General features: G+C 38.8%; 2 long non-coding RNA genes across 2 annotated transcripts in view; one reads left to right on the top strand and one right to left on the bottom strand.

Moving 5' to 3' along the window:
• The window catches only part of LOC116537530, a 61273-nt gene extending 56406 nt beyond the window's left edge, over positions 1–4867 (top strand). The window contains exons 2-3 of the long non-coding RNA XR_004263167.1: positions 3314–3368; positions 4312–4867. This is a non-coding gene — a long non-coding RNA (uncharacterized LOC116537530). The remainder of the gene's footprint in view (positions 1–3313; positions 3369–4311) is intronic.
• The window catches only part of LOC116537526, a 58847-nt gene that overhangs the window by 4574 nt on the left and 31833 nt on the right, over positions 1–22440 (bottom strand). Inside the window, exon 2 of the long non-coding RNA XR_004263163.1 lies at positions 1583–1870. This is a non-coding gene — a long non-coding RNA (uncharacterized LOC116537526). The remainder of the gene's footprint in view (positions 1–1582; positions 1871–22440) is intronic.

Below are 22440 nucleotides of genomic sequence, written 5' to 3'. Positions count from 1 at the left end.
AACTTTCTTCTTTGAACACCCAGCAGGTTTGCACTAATTTGTTGGTTGAACCTTTGGCCACAAAGCTTCAGCAGAAAAGGTTTTTAACTATGAGAACAGAATGAAATATGCATGTAGAGAAGAGAATGTGTCAATAACAGAATATTACAGTGAGTAGATCCAGGGAGAGAAATTATTAAAATGTTATAAAGATTCCATTTTTCATTTACAGCATCATATGCCATAACTCTGAGTTTAAGTTATTTCACTCAATCATAATTTAGATAAAACTTTTCCCTGATCAGCTCTGTAACTAACAATTTCTTCCTTCTCAGAACTCCCGCAGGCCCTCTTACATTTCTCTCTTATCACAGTCATTACTTTGTACTGGGGTAAATCCAGGTTCTGTGGGGCTCTAAGCTTAAACAATTTTGGGGAATCTCTTTAGGGAAAATAATTCAAAGTGATTAATACAAAATTAGGCATGAAAATGAAAATTTATTTAGAATTTGGAAAATATCTGTAGTTCTAGCTTGTAAGGAGGCTGGGGTGGGAGGATCACTTGAGCCGAGGAGTTCAAGGCTGAAGTGAGCTGTGATTGCACCACGGCACTTTAGCCTGGGCAACAGAGTGAGATTCTGTTTCTAAAAAACAACAACAGAAAAGAAATTACAATGAAGTCACGTTTTGAAAAGCTAACAGATACAAGAGACATTCCATAATCTAAACAAATAACATTTGTATTACGTCAACTACCTACCACAGTTACTTAATTGTAAGATTTTCTGTACTGAACATGGAAAGATAGTTCAGTCTTCTATAATGGTCATAATTTTTTACTGTTGATAATTGGAAAAAATAAAACATACAACTTTACATATTCTTCAAAATACTTCTACAGGTTTGTGCCCTAGAAATCCATACATTCTATTTTGTGTGATTACCAACAAAAAGGAAAAAAACAGATAGTGCATGTATAATTGGAACTGCTCATGCTGTTATTGAAAGTATTCCTAAATTCAGAGAATTGTTTGTTTGTTTGTTTGTTTTCAGAGAATTGTTTTGACCAGGCACTGATGGGAACGGAATCTACTGTTCAGTTTTATATGGCTGATTAGAAGAATATTCCACAGTCTAGCTCCTGGCTCTATATACTTCAAACCTTGCATCTCTTCCAGCACTCACTTACTTCCTGTGCTGGGTGCAATAATTTTGTTTGAAAGCAAAATATCTGTGAGCCCCAGATATGTGTTTCAATTTCAATAAGCTCAACTGAATGTGTCTTCAATACTTTGCCTTTTTTGGACCTCAAAAATGGCCTTGGTCATTCTAACAGTGGGGAAAGTCAGAGGAAAAAGAAACAGCAGTTTAACTAATTGAAATTTTGTTTTAATTTTCACTTTTGCAAACTTTCCCAGAATATATGGCCATGTAAGTATATGTATAGGGTATCTCCCAGAGTGTTGGAAGGGGCCCACGTTAAGTGAGGGGCACTGATGCTTAAGTTTCATTTGCTTCATGGAAAATCTCCCTTTGCTTTTACTTTCTATTATAATAATTTATGTACTCATCTAATTATGCCTACATTTGAGAGCATTTTTACCTTTCCAGTTCCAGACAGAGTTCTTTTTATGTGGAAGCTACTCAGTAGATTCTGTTGCATTAACTAAGAAATTCATATACATTAAGAAGCAAGTTGCAGTAACTCGGTCTCTCTGTCCACATGACTGAGTGTGCAGAGGAATTCCAGGCTGTCCACTTCAAGGAAAATTACAATTTTGTTTCTTAGAGAGGGCACCAGTCAGTAGGTTTGGTCTTGAGTTTTTGTGGAATCCCAGGGTTTTTCTTTCCACCAGTCTCAAGAAGGTCAGAGACTTCTGGGTGAGGATTTCTGTAAGAATCATAAATTTATTTGTTTAAGTAAGACTACTAGTATTTTGTCACTATGATTTAGAATAATAATTATAGGAAGAGATTGGTTAAATTATGTTACAGCTATAAAATGGAATACATTATTAAAATGCATGCAATGGAATATTTCTTTTGAAATGCAAAAGCATTTGTAGTATCCCATCAAGTGGATAATAATGCTCTACTTCAAAACTCTCACCAGTTCAAACCTTTACAAGAAGTTTGTTGTTCTTCCAGTGTGCCTGTTCTAGAACACACGACATTTACTCTTCTGCAATTTCAGTGGTACTGCCACCCACTCACCTCCCCACTCTCTACTTCCCTCCTATCTAGGTTGGATTCCATGGCCTATTACTTCAACTATTCTCTTGCAAATACTCTAAACTCCCTTGGCCCCTCCTTGTACTTTTGCTCTTTTGAAAGCATCTACTTTATTGCAGTAAAATACACATATAAAATTTCCCACCATAAGCATTTTCAAGTGCACAGTTTAGTGGTATGAAGTACATCCACGTTGTACTTGGTGGCAATCATCACTACCATCTACTTCCTGAACTCTTTGCATCTTGCAAAATTGAAACTCTATACCTATTATTTTTTAAAATTTCAACTTGTATTCTAGATTCAGAGAGTACATGTGCAGGTTTGTTACAAGGGTATATTTCATAATGCTGGGGTTTGGGGTAGGAATTTACCCATCACCCAAGTAATGAGCATAATATTCAATATGTAGTTTTTCAGCTCTTGCCTCCCTCCTTCCTACTCTCTCCTGTAGTGACCAATGTCTATTGTTCCCACCTTTATGTCCATGTATACACAACGTTCAGCTCTCACTTATAAGTGAGAACATGTGGTATTTGGTTTTCTGTTTGCTTTAATTTGCTTAGGATAATGGCCTCTGACTACATCCATGTTGCTGCAAAGGATATGATTTCATTCTTTTTTGTGGCTGGGTAGTATTCCATGGTGTATATGTAAATTTTCTTTATTGAATTTACCATTGATAGGCACCTATTGATTTTGTGCCTTTGTTATTGTAAACAGTGCCTTGATAAACATAGAAGTGTATGTGCTTTTTTGGTAGAACAATTTATTTTCCTTTGGGTATATACCCAGTAATGGGATTGCCAAGTCAAATGGTAGTTCTCTTTTCTGCTCTTTGAGAAATCTTAAACTGCTTTCCACAGTGGCTGAACTAACTTTTCTTCCTACCAACAGTAGTGTATAAGTGTTCTCTTTTCTCCACAGCCTTGCCAACTTGTTATTTTTTAATCATAGCCAGTCTGACTGGTGTGAAATGGTATCTTACTATAGTTTTGATTTGCACATTTCTAATTAATGATGTTGAACATTTTTTGTGTGTTTATTGGCTGCTTGTGTGTCTTTTAAGAGGTGTCTGTTCATATAAACCCTTTTTCTTCAGGTCTTCGCTGAAACATGGGCACTCATGGGAAGTGCTTTCTGCCTCCCAGGGTCAGGTATGGTGCTTTTCTGATGTGTCTCCATAACACCACTCACTCCTATGTAACATTTGTCATGCAGTTCTGAAATTGCCACTCTTTAGGTCTGTCCTTCCAGCTAGTCAATATGCTCTTCAAAGACAGGGATTGGGTTATGTTCCGGCACCTGGCACAGCAATTTTTTTTTCAAAACAGTTTCGCTCTTGTTGCCTAGGCTGGAGTGCAATGGTGCAATCTCAGCTCACTGCCACCTCCGCCTCCTGCGTTCAAGCGATTCTCCTGCCTCAGCCTCCCGAGTAGCTGGGGTTGTAGGAACCTGCCACCACACCCAGCTATATATTTTTTGTATTTTTAGTAGACATGGGGTTTCACCATGTTGGCTAGGCTGGTCTTGAACTCCTGGCCTCAGGTCATCCACCCGCCTTGGCCTCCCAAAATGGTGGTATTACAGATGTGAATTACCTTGCCTGACCTGGCACAACAACTGACACATAGAGGGCACTTGGTCAGTAGGTACCGAATAAATGACAACTGAAACAGTGTGAATAAATGAATGTAGAAAGGTCCAATAAGACCGCTGGATCATGGGCAGCCTAAAGAGGCATGGTTATTCAGTTTGCTAAGTCTCAAGTCTACCAAAGAAGAGTATGTGTTTGGTGCAGGAATCAAGGGAGTTATAGGGAAGACTTGGAGGCCTTGGTATCCCAGTGGAGTTGCTTTGAGCAAGGTTAAGTCAAAGGCAGGTTAAGGATATGGCAGGGCAAAAACATCAGGTAGCCAGAGTTTGCTGGAAATTCCAGAATGTCTTTTCTGGTGATTTCCCCAACCGCTGCTGCGGCAGTCTCTTATTTACTCGGATTCAAACACCAAATTCCCTCCTACTGCTTTTCATCCTTTTGACAACACCAGCTCTCTAGATATCTTTGCTCCTAATTTAAATTTTTTTTTTTTTTTTTTGTAGAGACCGAGATCTCTCTATGGTGTTGCCCAGGCTGGTCTTGAACTCCTAGCCTCAAGTGATCTTCCTGCCTCAGCCTCCCAAAGTGCTGGATTACAGGCGTAAGCCACTTCCAGACATCTTATCTGTGAAACTTTAGGCGCTGATTGTTGCGGAAAGAGCCATGAACTTCAGGATGTTCTCAGAGACTGGCATTATGGCCCATAAGAAGCTACCCACTCAGCTTCTAGTCAGTTAGGCGTGGACTTCATCAGTCACAAAACGAAGACTCAGAGAGCCTCCCAGGAGGACACATAATCAGCCTGAGAGGCATGGAGGTGTTAAAGAGGGAAGTGCCTGCTAGAATTTCAGTGGGTTGGATATGCTCTTTAATGATGCACAAATCATAGGTATACATTTTCTGACAATTGGAATCTATTATTACTCTCGAACCAGCTGTTCTCCAGGCTGTTTCCTGTATTGGAAGGGATATTTTGAGTTTATATGTTTTCAATACTACATCCTCAGATATCTACACTGATACTAATAAAGGGACTCATTTCTCCTACAAGAACCCCTATGTGACAAAAGTATGTTTGGGTATTGCCTAATGCACGCATAATAAATATATACAGCCATAAAACAGAGCAAAAGTCCTGGTAAGCCTGTTATTTGCAGTAATTGTAGATTGTGAATGGACATTTTAAAGAGAAGCTTACAAGTTAGTTGTACTTTCTGGTAGTAATTACCTCCCACAAACATGACTCACTTCAGCAGTTTAAATGCAAGAATTGGGTGTCCCAAAATCAACAGTTTTATAAATAAATCTCTGAATCATGAACTGAATGCACAAATGTTTAAATATTTCTCCTCCTTGATCTCAAAGATAGCTTTAGATTTAAGATATTGCACATATCTTAAATACCTTAGGGAAAAAATAATAACAAAAAAAGGAAAAAGGTGATGGATGTCTCTCTAAACTGCAGAAAGGCTTTAACTGTGGAAGTGGACCTCCTCTCTGCAGGACTGAACCTTCAGCAACCAGAGTGTTAAGTGGTTGTTTTCTTCAATCCAAGAGGGGAGGCTGCTATCAATCTGTTCTAATGTGGCCCATTTGTTTGTTTTTTAAGTAATACTCACAGGGCAGACTTTTATGGTAATGTAGCAACATTAATGCTTTTGGGTGAGACTCTCCTGCAGTCTCGTGGGTAATAGAACACATAAAGGAAGAAATGTGGCTGTGTCAGCTTGGAATGCAGCAGAAAGAACAATTCATGCCAGAAGGAGATATTCAGTTTTTTGGAATGCTCACTCAAAGACATTGTGTATCTCAATGAACTTGAGCCTTCCAATCAGTGAAGCTTTTTTTTTTTAAACCTGAAAAAAAAAGCACACTCCGAAATTATTAACAGAAACATCATCCACCCCACTAGATTCATTTTTTCGGTCAAGTTCTAAAGTTTTATTTGTGTGTGTTTAAAAAGGGAACTGTATTAGAAGTCTGTTCTATTCTTGTATCCATATTTTTCAAAATTTACAATTAATCACCCACATGGATCTAGGAGTAAAATCTGGAGTCAGAATTCTATCATCTGTGTTTAAAATATGAAATCACATGTCAATCTACCTATGTTTGTCCCTCTGTTCAAAATAGCAATGTGATAGCCAGCTTAGCACTGAATCTTATAGAATGTTCAGTGCTGAAAAAGAACTGCTTCTGCTATTTTGTTTTTCAGTCATTTTCTGAATTTGATGTCTATTTTGTTCCCAGTTATTTTCATATCCTCAGCTGCTGCTATTACATTCCCATCTCTTGGAAGGAGCCAGAGCCAGAGAAATACAGGGTTCCTCTGTGGCCAAGGAAAAAATGCCTGCCAAGAATGCTGAACTTCTGGTGAAGGTCACTAAATACTACAAAACAGACTAAGTACAGTAAATAATAATGTTGGTGCACACAAATGAATAGCCAATTGCAATGGCATTTTGTGGGGAAATCTGATATCATATAATAATACTAGTACATCTAGACATGGAGAAGCTAGTAAAATACCTCCAAAGGGCATGCAGCAATTCCGTGGTTAGACAAGGACCGACCCAAAGCTCAGCGTGTTCCAGAATAATCATCCTAACAAATAACTGCGATCTTTGGTTGCACATATTAGACCCCTCAGCATCACAGGCCAGAAACTTTTAACCTGGATCTCATTAAGTATTTTTTACAGGAGGGAAAAACCTGGCTCATAGAGACCATACCCTTGACTGCAAAATGATCACCTATAACTGACTTTCAGACTCTTAGCATGTCAAAAGATGGGGCAAATTCCTTCCATATAGCTCACTGGAGGTACTTACAGTGCCCAGGATCTTATTTATGGTCTAGGAAAAGTTTGAGTTTTTGGTGGCAAGAAGGGGAGTATAGTTTGGAGGAGATCCATCACACGCCTGTTCTTAAGCCATGTTTTGAATAAGAGTAATTTACTGCTAAGATGAAGCTGCAGGGTACCTTAATAAGCATCTGGGAGAATACAAGTTGCCTTGATGGTGATCAGAAGTGGCTTGGGTGAGGCAGGAGAATACAAACTGATCCTCTAATCCCCAGGCTCCTGTGCCAGGGAAAGAGTGAAGTCTTTCCCCCAAAGGCAGTAGCAAATCCCTTTGACTTTTAAAACAGTATCATACTACCTGCATTTTCTCTTAACTTAGTTATGTTACCTCACAGGGACTGGTGGTTACATCAAGAAATAGCATTTCTTCATTAAGTTAAGGGGTCTGACCCTCTCCCTTTTATAATATAGCTTTTTGTTAATTTGATCCTAATGGGAGCAAATCCAAGAGAACATAAGGAACATGCCTTCAGGAGTAAATGGGATAACTTCCTTTTCAAATGTCATTGCTATGTTCTAGAATGGGAAAACTGGATAACAGAAAGAAGAGAACTTATTCCGCATTTACATTCTCTCAGCATCCCTTCCATTGCTCTCTGCCAACTGTCCTGCATTGGCTCTGCTTGGGATCTGTCCAGGGCCCTGTCTGACACCTAGGCATGACACACCATGGAACATGAGGCTGAGTCATGTTCAACCCTGAAGTGTGTGGGGTGAACTCCCTGTGGGGTGAATCTTAAACATAATGAGATATGAGGGCCAGTGCTCTGAAAAAATAAGGTATATTAAGACAAACAAATGAACAAACAAAAAAGAAAACTGGTAAAAGACTATTCCAATCAAATATTAAAGTATATTATAAAACCACCATGATTGAATCAGTCTGCCCTCATGCAAGGAGAACCAGGCAGGAAATTGGATGTGCCTGCTGTGTGTCAGGCCCTCTATTATGCACTCTACATGAATAATCTCATTTCGTTCGCATAACAGCCCTGTTTGGTAGGTATCATTTATGCCATCATTTTAGAAATAAAAACAAATAAACCAACCTGAGGCCTAGACCCTTTCCCTAATTCAATCAACTATTATGTTGCAAAGACAGGATCTGAACTTTTTAGTGATAGAAAGATGTAACCACAGGCAATATATTCACCAAGAATTTCCCTCTTGCCCTGGGCACATAAGAAGACAACATTTCCAGGTGTATCTCTCAGTGTGGTCATGCGACCCACTTGGGCCATTCAATATGGTAGAGGTATATATGCTGCTTCTAGGCCTGACCCCTGAATCTCATGAGACCCTCTGTTCCCCTTCCCTCCCCCTTGGCTGCAGAAGATCTAACAGATGATTCTACAATCCCAGAGGATTCTAAGGTCCCAGAAGTCAGTGGATCCACTAGATGGAAGAAGCTAGAACCCTAATTGCTGTGGAAGGAGAGCAACCCAACCAACCACCCAGAGGGGCTGTGACAGATGTGAGAAACACATCTTTTATTCTGTTTACTTCTCAGTTAATCTACTGAGCTTTAAAGTTGTCTGTATAACAGCCATTGTAAATTATCTTAATTGAAACATATACTTGCCAAGTTTTAAAAAATAAAATGGACTCTAAATAAAATAACTCTATGTTAAATTTCTTTTTTTGGCTCAAGAATTACAAATTTAAACAGTAATTTTTTTAACCCTTTTGAAATTCTGTGAACCCCACTCAAGACAATGGTAACAGCAGCAGCCACAATGATAATAACTAACTCACGCCAAGTGTTAAGTTTGATGAGTTTTGGTAATTGTATAGTCATGTAACACAATCAAGATCTCAAACATTTCCATCACCCCAAAAAGAGTTTCCGTGTGCTTTCTGGTGGTTAATCACCTCCTCAAGACCTAGGTCTCAGGCAATCATGTTCCTGCCATGTGAGTTTTGCCCTGCCTGGAGTTTCATACATACGGAATCACACATGATGTAACTTTTTTATGACTGACTTCTGCTTAGCATAATGTTTTTGAGATTCTTCCATGTTGCTATATCTGTTAATAATTCAATTTCTTTAATTGCTGTGCTCTTCTTTTTCGTAATGAAATCCCTAATTCTAGTTGGGTACTCTGCTACCCAGTTAGAGATTACATTCCCAGGGCGGCTATGGTACAAAATTGATTCCAATGAGATGTGGGCAGAAATGATATATCCAATTACCAGGTCGCTTTCTTATTGGCAAGTTGCTGGTGCTAGGGATTGCTACAATGAGAAGAGACACATATCTATCAGTTCGGTGCCTAAGTAAGTGCCATTTAAAAGTAATGGCAAAAACCACAATTACTTTTGCACCAACCTAATATCTTATATAAGCCATTGTATTTTGGATTTCTGCAAAGTAGTTAGTTCAGTGAGTGCACTCCCCATGGAGCAGGGCTATATTTTATTCATCTTTGTAACCTCACTACAACTTAGCTCAGTGGTTTAGTGAATAAGCTTTCAGTGGCTGTTTACTGGGATGAATGTTGAATAAATTAATGAACAAATTCCATATATGTGTAATGTTAGCCCTGAGAGAAATATTTTAAAAATTAGAATCCCGGAGAACTTTGATTTTTTAAATAGCATTGAACAAAATAGGTCCTACTTGGTTTGGTGTTGGCATACCATAATATGCGTAAAGTTAAAGCTGGTAACGTAAAAAGTGCAGAAAGTGGAATGACTTGTAAAAATGATACCAATATAATAAGTAATGCTTTTTTAAGTTTTTAAGCATAATAGAATCATAAAATAATCAAGGATGAATTATAGATTAACCATTTAAACTAATTTGACATTCAAATTTATACTTTTATGCTTTTAAAAAGAAGTTATCAACTTCCAACTTAGCTAAAACATACCTGTAACAATTAACTGGAAATATATGTTTCATAAAAAGTAAGCAATATGCAACAAAGAATACAGCTTAATCCTCCACTGAAAGAAGCCCGATTTCTCGCTGACAAATCGGGTCAAAACCATTTGTGAATCTATCCTGCATCCTTTGGAAAAATTAGCTCTGTGAAAAAATATAATTACTTTAAAAATGTTATTTAACTCATTATCTGGTTCCTGCAATGAACTTATAAAGACCTATCTCAATTTTTTACAGAAGAAAAATCAACAGAATTTCATGATGATCACAAATATGATTTTTTAAAAAATTTATTTATTTTACTTTAGGTGCATACTATAACTGGCATTTCTCCCCATGTTATCTCTCCCCACTCTCCCCTCCCTTCCCACCCCCTGCTGTCCCTCCCCTACCCCTGCAACTGTCCCCAGTGTGTGATGCTCCTCTCCCTGAGTATACGTGTTCTCATTGTTCAACACCCACCTATGAGTGAGAACATGCGGTGTTTGGCTTTCTGTTCTTGTGTCTGCCCATCAATGATAGACTGGACAAATATAATTTTTAAGAAGTTGTGTGGCTGCTCATGGCTAGCCTACTTCTACTTTGATGTCATTCTTTCTGTTATGAAAGCTTCAGTGAAAAGTCTTCTGTTTTAAAGTTCAAAGAAATATAGTATAGAGTCCAGATGTCAGTATATGAACTTTTGAGTTTTAGGACTTACACTATGATACAGCATCATCATTTTTGCTTGTTTGTTTAACAGAGAAAAGTACTTGCTTTGTCACCCAGGCTAGAGTACAGTGGTGCAATCACAGGTTATTGCAGCCTCAATCTCCTGGGCTGAAGCAATCCTCCTGCCTTAGCCTCTCAAGTAGCTGGGACTGCAGGCCCATGCCACTACACTGGAATAATTTTTTAAAGCTTATTTTGCAGAGACAGGGATCTTGTTATGTTGTCCAGGCTGGTTTTGAACTCCTAGCCTCAAGTGATCCTCCCTTCTTGGCCTCCCAAAGTGCTGAGGCCAAGGTGTGAACCACCATACCTGACCCATTGTCTTGTGTGTACCAATTGCCAGCCCATTTATAGGGAACTCCTACAAAGAGTTCTCAGCAGGTTCCGCTCCACTCAGCAATAAGGGTACGGTTATTTCCTGAAGTCAAACTCAATAAACTATAATTGTGTATTCTTACCAATAATTTACTTACATTCTGACTCTAAAAAAATAATGTTTTATCTCAGCAAATCAGTTTCCTTCCCCAGTGGGTATTGTTTTCAATATAATAACTAATTAGCATCCTTTTAGCTTAATAAACTATAAATGGGATGCCTGCTTTGCACTTACACTGATATATTTCAAACTACTTACCACTTAGGATAATGAAAAAATCACTTCCGGCCATTTACATAGCTGGCATGTAAATTTAAAGTAGCTATCCATCACAAAAATGTTATATGAAATTATGAAAATGGCATTTCATTGTACTTAAAATAGTTGGTCTAGTGTGAATTTTAGGTACAGTGAGTTAAATACATTCCCCAAACAATTTCTCCTAAAAAGCCTTTTCACACTGTTATTTGCAGAAGAATTTCAACAAATAACAATTATTTGCCCTACAACAAAAACTAGAAAGCCCGTTTGACATTTAGAATTGAAAATGGAAATTTCTTTTTATCCCTCCTTGCCTACCTTTGGGATTACATTTTTGTTAGTATTTTATTTTCCTGCGAGGGACTCAGCCAGTTTTCCTGACTTCAGGTCACAGGGACTTGGAAAATGATTGTATAACCTAATAAATCACAGTAGGATAGGATTTGCTGGAGAATCTTCCTTGATGTGCCTTTGATTCTATCACCCCTTGGATCAGGAAGAGGAAGAGGAGTAAAGGTTGGAAAGAATGGGAATAAAGAAGTCATGCCAAGAAAAGAGGTGTGAGGTCAAGGTGAAAACATCCCTCTTCCATGTTCTCCAAGCCAGGGCTGCTCTGGAGCAGACTGAGAGGGACAGATCGTCCCAGCGGGAGGACACACCACCTAGAACTGATGAAAGGGATTCAGAGCAAATGATAGGTGGCTCTTGGCTCTCAGACTCTTGCCTGTATATCTTTGTAGAACCAAATGTTTTCTTGGATTGACCAGGTTAATTCCAGACCCAAGGAGCAAAAGAATCCTAGAACAGAGTCAGAGGCTGTGAGAAGCAAAAGACACTGTGTATGTTGCTGCCCTAGCGTTTGGAAGCCCAAGTATTCACAAGACTTGCTTGGATCTCACAGAGAGCCAGCAGCTGAGCTGTGGGTCCAAGTGTCCAAGTGTCAGGACACCTCGCCCATGTCTCTGTGTGCCACAGGATATGTATGATGTGGTCTCAGTCCTCAGGCCCAGTGCTACTTCTGTATTCATGCAGAGAGCAGCCGGCTAGGAGACGTGACAAGGACACATAATCATGGCATTTTTTGTTCCCTGGCTCTGGCCTTCTCAGGAAGGTTGTCCTGGGCTTTTTTTTTTTTTTTTTTTTTTTTTGAGACGGAGTCTTGCTCTGTTGCCCAGGCTGGAATGCAATGGCACAATCATGGCTCACTGCAACCTCCACCTCCCGGGTTCAAGCAATTCACCTGGTCAGCCTCCCCAGTAGCTGGGACTACAGGTGCCCGCCACATGTCTGGCTAATTTTTGTATTTTTAGTAGAGATGGGGTTCTACCACGTTGGCCAGGCTGGTCTCAGACTGCTGACCTCAAGTGATCTACCCACCTCAGACTCCCAAAGTGCTGGGTTTACAGGAGCCACAGCACCTGGCCCATTCTGGACTTTGAGCATTTATCTCCCAACTCCCAAATCTCCTACTTCCTTCCCTCTTTAGAGTCCCTCCCGTAGGCCAGCGAGCAGGTGGGACAGAGAAATCTTCAGGCTCACAAAAAGATGATGTGTAGAGATTACAGCCACCAAATGGCTTCAGAATTATTCACTGAGGTATGTTATAGTCAATGCTATAATGAAATAAATCAGTGAATACAGGGGCATTTTGTTTTCATAGTTGGGAAGGTAAAATCTCACAGCACCAATACGGCAGGTCCTCATAAATGTGGCATTCCAGGGCCCTTTATTTATTTATTTCTTGTTTTCACAGCTCCCTCTGTAGAAGTGCTGCCTTGCTGAGGCCTGCCCACATGTATCAGCTTGTAAATTCTTTGAAATCGGTATCTTTTATTGTGAATAAATGTACATAGTAACCAGTCATATTGAAAATGAGATTATTGGCCGAGTATGGTGGCTCCCACCTGTAAGTAATCCCAGTGTTCTGGGAGGCTGAGGGGAGAGTATCACTGGAGACTGGGAGTTCGAGATCAGCCTGGGCAACAAAGCAAGACCCCCTATCTCTACAAAAAGTTAGAAAAAATTAACCAGGCATGGTGGCACACACCTGTAATCCCAGTTACTGAGGAGGCTGTGGCAAGAGGACTGCTTGAGCCCAGGAGTTTGAGGCTGCAGTGAGCAATGATTACACCGCTGCACTCCAGCCTGGGCTACAGGATAAAACCCCATCTTAATATCTATCTATCTATCTAATCTATATTTATACTGCCACATATACATGGAAGTATATATATAAATATATATATATAAGTATATATGGAAGTATATATATTTATATGTAATATATATGGAAGTATATAGATATATAGAGATAAACACAGACACACAGACACACACACACACACACACACACAGAACCCAGTTCCTTAGGGCTGCTTATATATCCTTGCCCCAGGTTTTCAATGAGAAAGGGAGATGTAGAATAAGGAAACAAATTGACCAGCATGTAAAATTTTGTTGTATATTTTGTTTTGTCTATTTCCATAGTCTCAAAAATCTTACAATGTTTGTTCTGGGTGGTTTCCTTTCTATGACATATGCTTGGGGCCACAAGAATAACACAGCCCACCACCTCCTCCAGTGCTTGTTCTTATTTTCAATGTATCCAAAATTGTAGTTGATGTTGGATGATGAGAAAGGCAATGATCTTTTTCTACTCAAGCCAATTTCTGTCATTATTTCTAGTTCAGCGTTTGTCTAATGCAATAGACCCGTCCAAAAGGGTGTCCACATTTGTCAAAAAGAAACCCTTTCCAGTTCCAAAATTAGAGGTGAATCCTGTTGTACCCAGCTCTGTCGGGCATTCCATACTCCTCAGTGGAGGAAGGAGTCGGCTCCGTCCGGGCATGGTCTGAGGATCTGGAAGGTGTTCAGCCCTCACAGCTCTTGGCACGGTGTGGTATTTCAGGAGGGCCACAAAGAACGGAACTTTGTGTGACTGACCGGGAAAATGTTCTGCCTGCACAATCACACATGAAACCTTTTCTTTTGGAAAAGTGTCATAAAGAATACAGACAGCAAATCTGTTAACCTCTTCTGGACAGGACAACATGTCTTGCTTGTTTTAACACATGCTGCATGTATCAGTTAGCAAAGCTCTTATTCCACCACTAACTGAACATCACCACAGCCTTAATTTGAACCAACCCTCGTCTTTCCATGATGCCATGGAATATCACAGGTGAAAAATGCATTGTTCTATTTCCTGCCTTCACACAGTGAGTATTTAACTCACTCAGGGCAGAGTATTTTCTTACGCATGTCTTGATCTCCAGCATTTGTGATCTGATGTTAACCTTGCACACTATTGTGATTTATATTGTGCTAGAGTGAGTTGTATCCATGAGTATAAAAAAAAGACAAGGAAAGAAAGACAGCAATGCCTTTTGTATTAGCCCTTTTTCACGATGCTGATTAAGACACCCCTGAGACTGGGTAATTTGTAAAGAAAAAGAGGTTTAGTGGACTCACAGTTCCACATGACTGGAGGGGGCCTCACCATCATGGCGGAAGGTGAAAGGCACATCTTACACAGTGGCAGGCAAGAGACAACAAAAGCCAAGTGAAAGGGGAAACCTCTTATAAAACCATCAGATCTTGTGAGACTTACTCACTACCATGAGAACAGTATGGGGGAAACCCATGATTCAATTATCTCCCACAGGGTCTCTCCCACAACACATGGGAATTACGGGAGCTACTATTCAAGATGAGACTTGGGTGGGGACACAGCCAAACCATATCACCTTCCCTGGCAATGTGGCAGAACAGAAAGAGCAAAAACTGAAAGCCAGACAAAGTGAGTTCTAGCCCTGCCCCTTGCCTGCTGGCTGTGTCATCTTGTCCAAGTAATGTAACCTCTTTGACCTCAGTTTCCTCATCTGTAAAGTGGGTTTAATACCAGTCTTGTGTAATTGGATCAGGAATAGTGATAAAACTAGCCATTATTTATTGAACACTTACTATGTAGAGTATTTGGCCCCAGCACTTTATGTGTTATAACTCACTTAATATTTACAGCAATGCTAAGAGATAGGTTCTATTGTGATCCTGAAGAACCTACGGCACAGTAATAGCCATAAAAAGAGCCATTATGATCGATAATCATTATGGTGCTAACATTGTTGTGACCGCATTGACAGCTAACAATGAAAGGAAGTAAAACTAACGGGAACTTCTTCACTTAAAAATATTATAAAAGCAAGATTTACATGAAAAAATACTGAGTAGGGGAAAGACACATCATTCTTTAGATTTACGCTTGCATTTTTACCCTGTGAGTCCTCCTCCAGATTGAAAGGGACTAGCACACCGAACAAGAAAAGGCCCACCCCAATCACAGCATCGAGGAAGTTTAGGTTCACCAAAAAGCAGATAAGATCCTAGAATCTTCCCAAAAGAGACAAACAAGCCAAGAAAAGCTGCTTACATACAAAGAGATGTCAAATAGCATTAAACTCACCAATAGGAAACTAAAAGAAAATGGAGAAATGTCTTTGAATTTTTGAGGCAAAATTATTTCCAACTTAAAATATTAAAACTGGATAAATTGTCAGTTAATCTTGCTTGTTATAGGATATGCAAAGTCTCAGAATTTTACCTCCTATACTCTTCCTTAGAAAAATATTGGAGAATGTGCTCCAGAAAAAAAGAGGAAGTAAATGAAGAAACAGGAAGACTTGAGATACAGGAAATAGAATACATAGCAAACTAAGAAAATTCCCAGGAGATAGTGAAGGAATGTTTCACAATGACAGCTGTGTAGCAGCCCTAAATAGCACATTCATATTTGACCAAGTGGGGAAAAAGTTGTAGGAGAGAAATCTCCAGAGAGGGGAAAAATGGAACTGATTGATCAGCTGTGTTTAGGTTTGAGGAAAGTTATTTTTAGTTGTTTGACAGATATGTTATAGCATTAGCAAAAAATATACACTGATACACAGAAACTAAGCAAATAAAAATACAAAGAAAGCAATTACTAATTCTAGGAAGAATAAAAATTGTACAAAAAGGAAACAATTGAAGTATAATAATTGAAGGAGAATAAAAAAGATTTACCTAGCCTTACTAACATAAACAATGACTGCTGTTTTTGCCAAAAACCAAAATCTAACTTTATTCGGCAGATGGGATACAGAAGTGGAAGGTAGGGCATAAGACAAAGGCAGCCTCACCTACCATAATATGAAGCTTCCATTGTCTAAAATCCATAAACCAAGGACTATACTATGTGGAGAAACAGCTGGAGTAATTGAACATGGCTGCCTCTGGGTAGTCTGTTTGGGAAATAAAGAGGGATGGAAGGGGGAGTGTCGGTTTTCATCAACAAAGCTTTTAGGTTTTTTAATTTTAAAATATGTACAGGCTGGGTACAGCTGCTCTCGTCTGTAATCCCAGCACTTTGGGAGGCCAAGGCGGAAGGATCACTTGAGGCCAGGAATTCAAGACCAGTCTGGCCAATATGGTGAAACCCTGTCTGTACTAAAAATACAAAAATTAGCCAGGCATGGTGGCAGGCACCTGTAATCTCAACTACTCACACCTGTAATCCCAGCAGTTTGGGAGGCCAATGCAGGAAGATCATTTGAGGTCAGGAGTTCGAGACCAGCCTGGCCAACATGGTGAAACCCTGTCTCTACTAAAAATACAAAAATTAGCCAGGCATGGTGGCAGGCACCTGCTCTGTAATCCCAAAGTGCTGGGATTACAGGGATGAACCACCACACCTGACCACTAATTTTAGTTTAATGTGATTGGAAATAAACATGAACACAGAAAGTGTATGAAATGTATTTCCTTTTATACACACCCATACATGCACACACTCTGTAGTATCCACTTCCACATTACAAAACCTATGATTCCAAGTAAAAAGGCTTGGATTAAATTTTGTAAATTTAGTTTAGCATGTAATCTACATGGTTAAGTCATGAATAAAACCCAGGCCATGTTCTTGTGGAGAACTGGTTTTTACGAAAACAGCCAGTGGTCCTCACTTGTCTGAGGATGTTCTGAAGCAACGGTTGCCATTTTGATATCATCATTATCAAATGGTCCATTTTGGTCCATTTTATCTACCCACATAGGAAGGCTTCACTAATAAAATGATAGAAAAAGTATATCCATTCAAGAAATATTTGTGAACACCATCTTCTAGGTGCTGAGGATTCACTAAGAAGCCAAAATGTACAGAAAGCCCTACCCTCATGAAACCAGCTTGTGGTGGAAGATGACATGAGAAGGAGAGTCAATGAAAAAGTAGATCTCCTTTTATAGAAATGTCCCGGTGAGCCAATTTGTAAGCTGCTTCTCATAAAATGTCAAAAATGTATACAGATATTTGCTAAGTAAAATATTTCTTGATTTAGAAAACTTCTGGTTAGAGACTGGTTAACTTTTATGGTCAAAATTTATTTTATTTTATTTTTAAATTTTTTTCTGTTTTTCTTTTTTCACAAATGACAGCAATAATTTAAGCAAGAAAAATTTATTAAAGTATAATAAAATCCAATTATTCAGCAACTCAACTATACTATAGATTTAATACTGGTGCAAACACACACAGTGTTTACATTTAACTTCTTATACCATGGAGAACCTCCAAATAAAGTGCTGTACCCCAATTCTTATATTGTAACATGCTTCTACTTAGATGTAGCAAGATCTCTGTTTCTGTAACATGGGTTTTTATATCATTTCAGTGCCAATGTCTGAGATTAATCAACTACTACCAGCCTAAGGAGGTGTTATATTTATAACATGAAAATTCTCTAGTTTCCCAACACAGCAGCAGTGATAACAGCAAGAAATAGAGCAATCAACCCAACATCATGATAATCCTTTCGACTTTTTAAATGGGGCAAAGATGTGGGAAAAGATGGATGAAAAATTACCCAACTGATTCAGTTGACATGTGTTATACACAGAATTACTACTGTGCTTTCTCTTGTAAGGCAAATGGCAACCAAAATAGGAAGGTGGAAGCAGGAGCTGCCAGGGAGTCACAGTCAATATGGGAGAGACCCCAGCATGGCAAGGTTCAGAATCCGTGATCCTCCTGAGCTGCTCATCAGCTAAGGATTAAGGCAGCTAGTGGAATATGGTTAGGCTGTTTTTTAATTGTGTTTTGTTTTAATCAAGGCAGAGAATAGAGAAGGTTACTTATAATATGGTGCTAAAATAAAAGACCTATGGGTTAGGCAGTGACTTAAATTTTGTGCATTAAAATCGCCTAGAGGGCTTGTCAAAACACAGATAGTTGGACCCCCAGAGTTTCTGATGCAGTAGATCTGGTGTGGGGCTTGAGAATTTGTTTTTCTAACAATTTCAAGGTGATGCTGGTGCTGATAATCCAGGGATTATATTTTGACAACCGTTTGGATGAGAAGATATACAAAAAAGATGCAAAATATGGGAGGAGGAGATGATAGGCAGAATTTTATGATGATCCCTGTTATCTGTGTACCCTTCCCCTTGAGTGTAGGGGAACCTGTAAATATGATGGCATATCCCTACCACAATTAGGCTATAATAAGTTGACTTTGTATAATCAAAAGAGAGATTCTCCTGGTTGGGTCTTACCCAATTAGGTGAGCCTTTAAAGAAAGGAGATGAGTCAGAGGCCAATCTAGCTGGCCTCGAAGAAAATAAATATCCATGATGTGAACTGCCTAAGGGAGCCACATGTCACCTATATTTAAGTAAACAAGTATTTATTAACTGACTAGTGTTTGCAAGATTCTGTTGGGCCCAGCTGTGGAATTAAAAAAAGTTTACAGTTCTTTTCCTCAAAGAACTGACTATCTACTAAGAAGGATAACATTAGAACACAAACAATTTTTCTTCAGGGCAAATTACATTAAAAGTCCTAGAGAGACATAAGCAAGGTGTTACAGCATTTTAAGGAAGAACAGGTCACATCTGACTGGGAATGGAAATATTTAATAAAGAGGCTTGGGAGAAAGAATTAAAAAGCAAGATTACCATAGGAGAAACATGGAGAAACCCCATCTCCACTAAAAATACAAAATTAGCTGGGCGTGGTGGTGTGCACCTGTAATCCCAGCTACTCGAGAGGCTGAGGCAGGAGAATTGCTTGAACCCAGGAGGCAGAGGTTGTGGTGAGCTAAGATCATGCCGTTGCATTCCAGCCTGGGAAACAAGAGTGAAACTCCGTCTCAAGAGAAAAAAATAATAGCAGTGATATGAAGCAGAGGACTCCACTGTACTCAGAAAGATAACCTTCAAGGCAAATTGGAAACCTCCTATATATTTCTCTTGCTCTTTACGTGTACTAAAAACAGCTTATCTTAACCTTTATCACTTACACGTAAATGTAACCTGCTATCTATATCCCAGTAGCTTATCTTCACTGCCAATTTAGTGTTCATTGAGGGGATTTTTATTTCCTTGGCTTTCCTATTCTAAGGACAGCAAATTCTCATATTGCGTTTCCTATGCTGGTCATTAGACATGTGGCTATCTCTATGAGTCAGCAGAATTCCTTATCTTTCTGGAACTGGTCAGATGTTTCCCTGTCCCTAATCCTAGAAAGTGTCACATGGAGGAAAAGAGATAATGCGTTTTCTGTATGTTGAGTAGCACCTCCTTCCTGTAACATAGATTTTCTTACCTTGTTTATAATTACACAGACTTTTATTGAAAGGCCTTGTTACAATTGCAAACATTAAAAATACTACAATCTCCCCTTTAAGAATCACTTCTAGACTTCTAAATTACATATAATGCATCTGACAGAAAGTGCTTAGTATTTAATAGTGTTACTGACCTTACTCAGCAATACATGGAAAAACTGGGCTCTTGTAAAACATGGCTTAATTGCAAAATTTAATGTGAAAAATCAAATTCAATTTTAGGATATGATGGAGGAGCTTAGCATACACCAATGCACCCACTGAGAAAACACAGAAAAAAACTGTATGAGATACACAAAATATCTATTCCAGTGCATTAGTGGTTTGCTTCCTGAAATAACCAGGAAGAAGGGAGGCCAAGATTCTGAAGATTCTGGGGAAGAGACAGCTGTGGAGAGACCAGCTCGGAATCTGCGGCTGCTTTTACCATGGGTAAATTTACTAATTTTGGATTCTAGAATCTAAGAATTGCCTGGACAGAGGGCTACCGGGAAAGGAGACCAGGAGAGTTTTTGGTGGTCTTCTAGTACTGGGGCTAAAAAACTAGAGATTTGAAGGGCTAGTATTTAATTGAAAGGGATTAGTGAAGCACTAGAGTTGCCACAAGAAAGTTTCCCCCACAATATTTGCTGAATTCTGAAGCTGCATGAGATGGAAAAATAAGAAACTAAGAACATAGCCCCAGAAAAGAAGGTATGCGTTTCTGATCCAGGACAATAATAATAATAAAGTTAAGAACTAGCCAGGCAAGGCTCCAGTGTACAGTATAGGTTTCTGTGCAGAAGCCTTAGAGAGCCGCACTCTAGGGGGGTAAATGGAGTCATTACTTGGTGTGAATAGAGCTTAGTTCCTGGTTGTAATTGTTATCAGTCTTCATTTTATCTACCCAGAAAGGAAAGATGAAACTTCCCTGGAGACGATTATGTGATCTGGAACCTCTATGATTTTTTAATATATAATGTCCAAAATTCACTTTTAAAAATTACTTAACATGCGAAGAAAAAGATCATGAAATCAAGAATCAGTAGATAAAAAGGATCCCTATATGACTTGGTGATGGGATTTAGCAGACAAGGACTTTGATGAAATAATTATGATTAATATGTTCAATGAAATAGAAAAGGACCAAATATACTAAGATACTAAAAAGGGCAAGAATTGAAATTAAGAACTCAGCATATGGATTTGACAACAGATTATATATGTGAGATTAAAAGCATGAGGAAACCCAAAGTGAGGCCAATACTGAAGAACAGAGCTTAAAAATACAGTGTAAGATACATAAAATAATACATGTGGAACATAGTGAAAATGTCCAAGAGACATGTAACTGAAGTCTCAGAAGGAACAGGAAGACAGAATAAAATTGAAACAACATTTGAAGAGATAAAAATGACTATTCCAGAAGATGAAAGACATTAAACACAAATCATTAAGCTCTGGAAACCTTAAAAGGAAAAATACAAAGAAGGATAAATATTCTTGGCACACTAGAATAAAACTGCTTAAAAAAACACATAGACAAAAAGAAAATTTTAAAAGCAGCCAGAGAGAAACTTTACTTTCAAAGCATCAAATCTGATTAATTGATGACTTCTCAACAGTAATAACAGAAAACAAAAATTAATAGTATGACAATGCTAGAGTGCTGATGTAACTACCTCAGTAGCTACATGCTTTTCTAGCCAGAGAAAAACAGAGAGAGAGAGAGAGAGGAGAGAGAAAAGAAGAAGGTTGGGGAGGAAGAGGAAAAAATAAAGAGATACTGAGATTGCTACAGCATTCCAAGCAAGTAACCTGAATTTTACTCAAATCTGGCTGATGTGGATCACATGTTCATCTCTTAATTAGTTCACTTCTTAACAAGGCCAGCAGGGTAGATTGAACTGATTAATTTAGTTTTATCCTATGCTCCATCTCCTGAATCTGGGGGTGAGAAAGGTCCCGTATCTATATGGATCCGCTAAAGAGACATGAGTTTTTGGGAAGAGGGTAATGCAGAGATTCCCAAACTTACTCTGTTCCCAGTGCCCTTAGTGCCTCAGCGATTTTTTCATAGTGCCCATAAATCAAAAGAAACATCAAACAGGTCCTTTTTTCTTCCTTTTATTAAGTAGTCACATTCAAACAACTCAATAATAATAGTTCATGCCATGTCCGATGAATGTCACAATGTTTCTCTTGAAATTTATAAATATTCCACTGTCCTTCTCTGAATTCTCTGTGGTACCTTAGGACACTTCAGTGCACAATTTGGGAAGTGTAAGGGTAATGGCTGATGGGGAGGCAGACACACATATCCACAGACTTCCCAAGTCAACAATCATGAAAAAAAATCAAACCAATTATTCAGGAAGAAAAGATATAAATTTTCATAAAGGAGAAACTAAGAAAGTATAGCTGCAGACACCATTAGTCATTATTACATTTTGAATATCCATAATCTCTAACAAGACCATAGAATGTGGAAGAAGAACGGGGCTCAGTGAAGGGGCAGAAAAGAGATGGTAAGCACTGAACCTTGCTTGCTGCCCACTGAGCGAAGAGCTTTGAAAGATGCTGAGAGCTCCTGTGCCTGCATTTTAAACTCCAAGTCCTTGGTTCCCTTCTACACTAGCTCGTATGCAGATCAGAGCTGTGAATCAGGGTAACTAAACCACTTTGTAGATTTGTGTTCTAGTCAAAGAACTCGATTAATAGCAAATAAGAATATTAAAATGGCAAAACTAGAGAGACAAAATAAGAGTATTTAATAGCTCCTATTTTAAAGGCCACGGTTTTTAACACTAAAATTTAAAACATATCTATAGCTAACTAGGGTAATCCTGATTTCAATAGATCTTTCTGTCACTTGCTAACACTGTTTCCTAGTTTTCTATG

Source organism: Sapajus apella, unplaced genomic scaffold, assembly GCF_009761245.1.
Source record: "Sapajus apella isolate SASKATOON/1434 unplaced genomic scaffold, GSC_monkey_1.0 scaffold111, whole genome shotgun sequence".
Taxonomy (NCBI): domain Eukaryota; kingdom Metazoa; phylum Chordata; class Mammalia; order Primates; family Cebidae; genus Sapajus; species Sapajus apella.
Note: the sequence above shows the minus strand (reverse complement) of the source record. Positions and strands in the feature narration are given on the sequence as shown.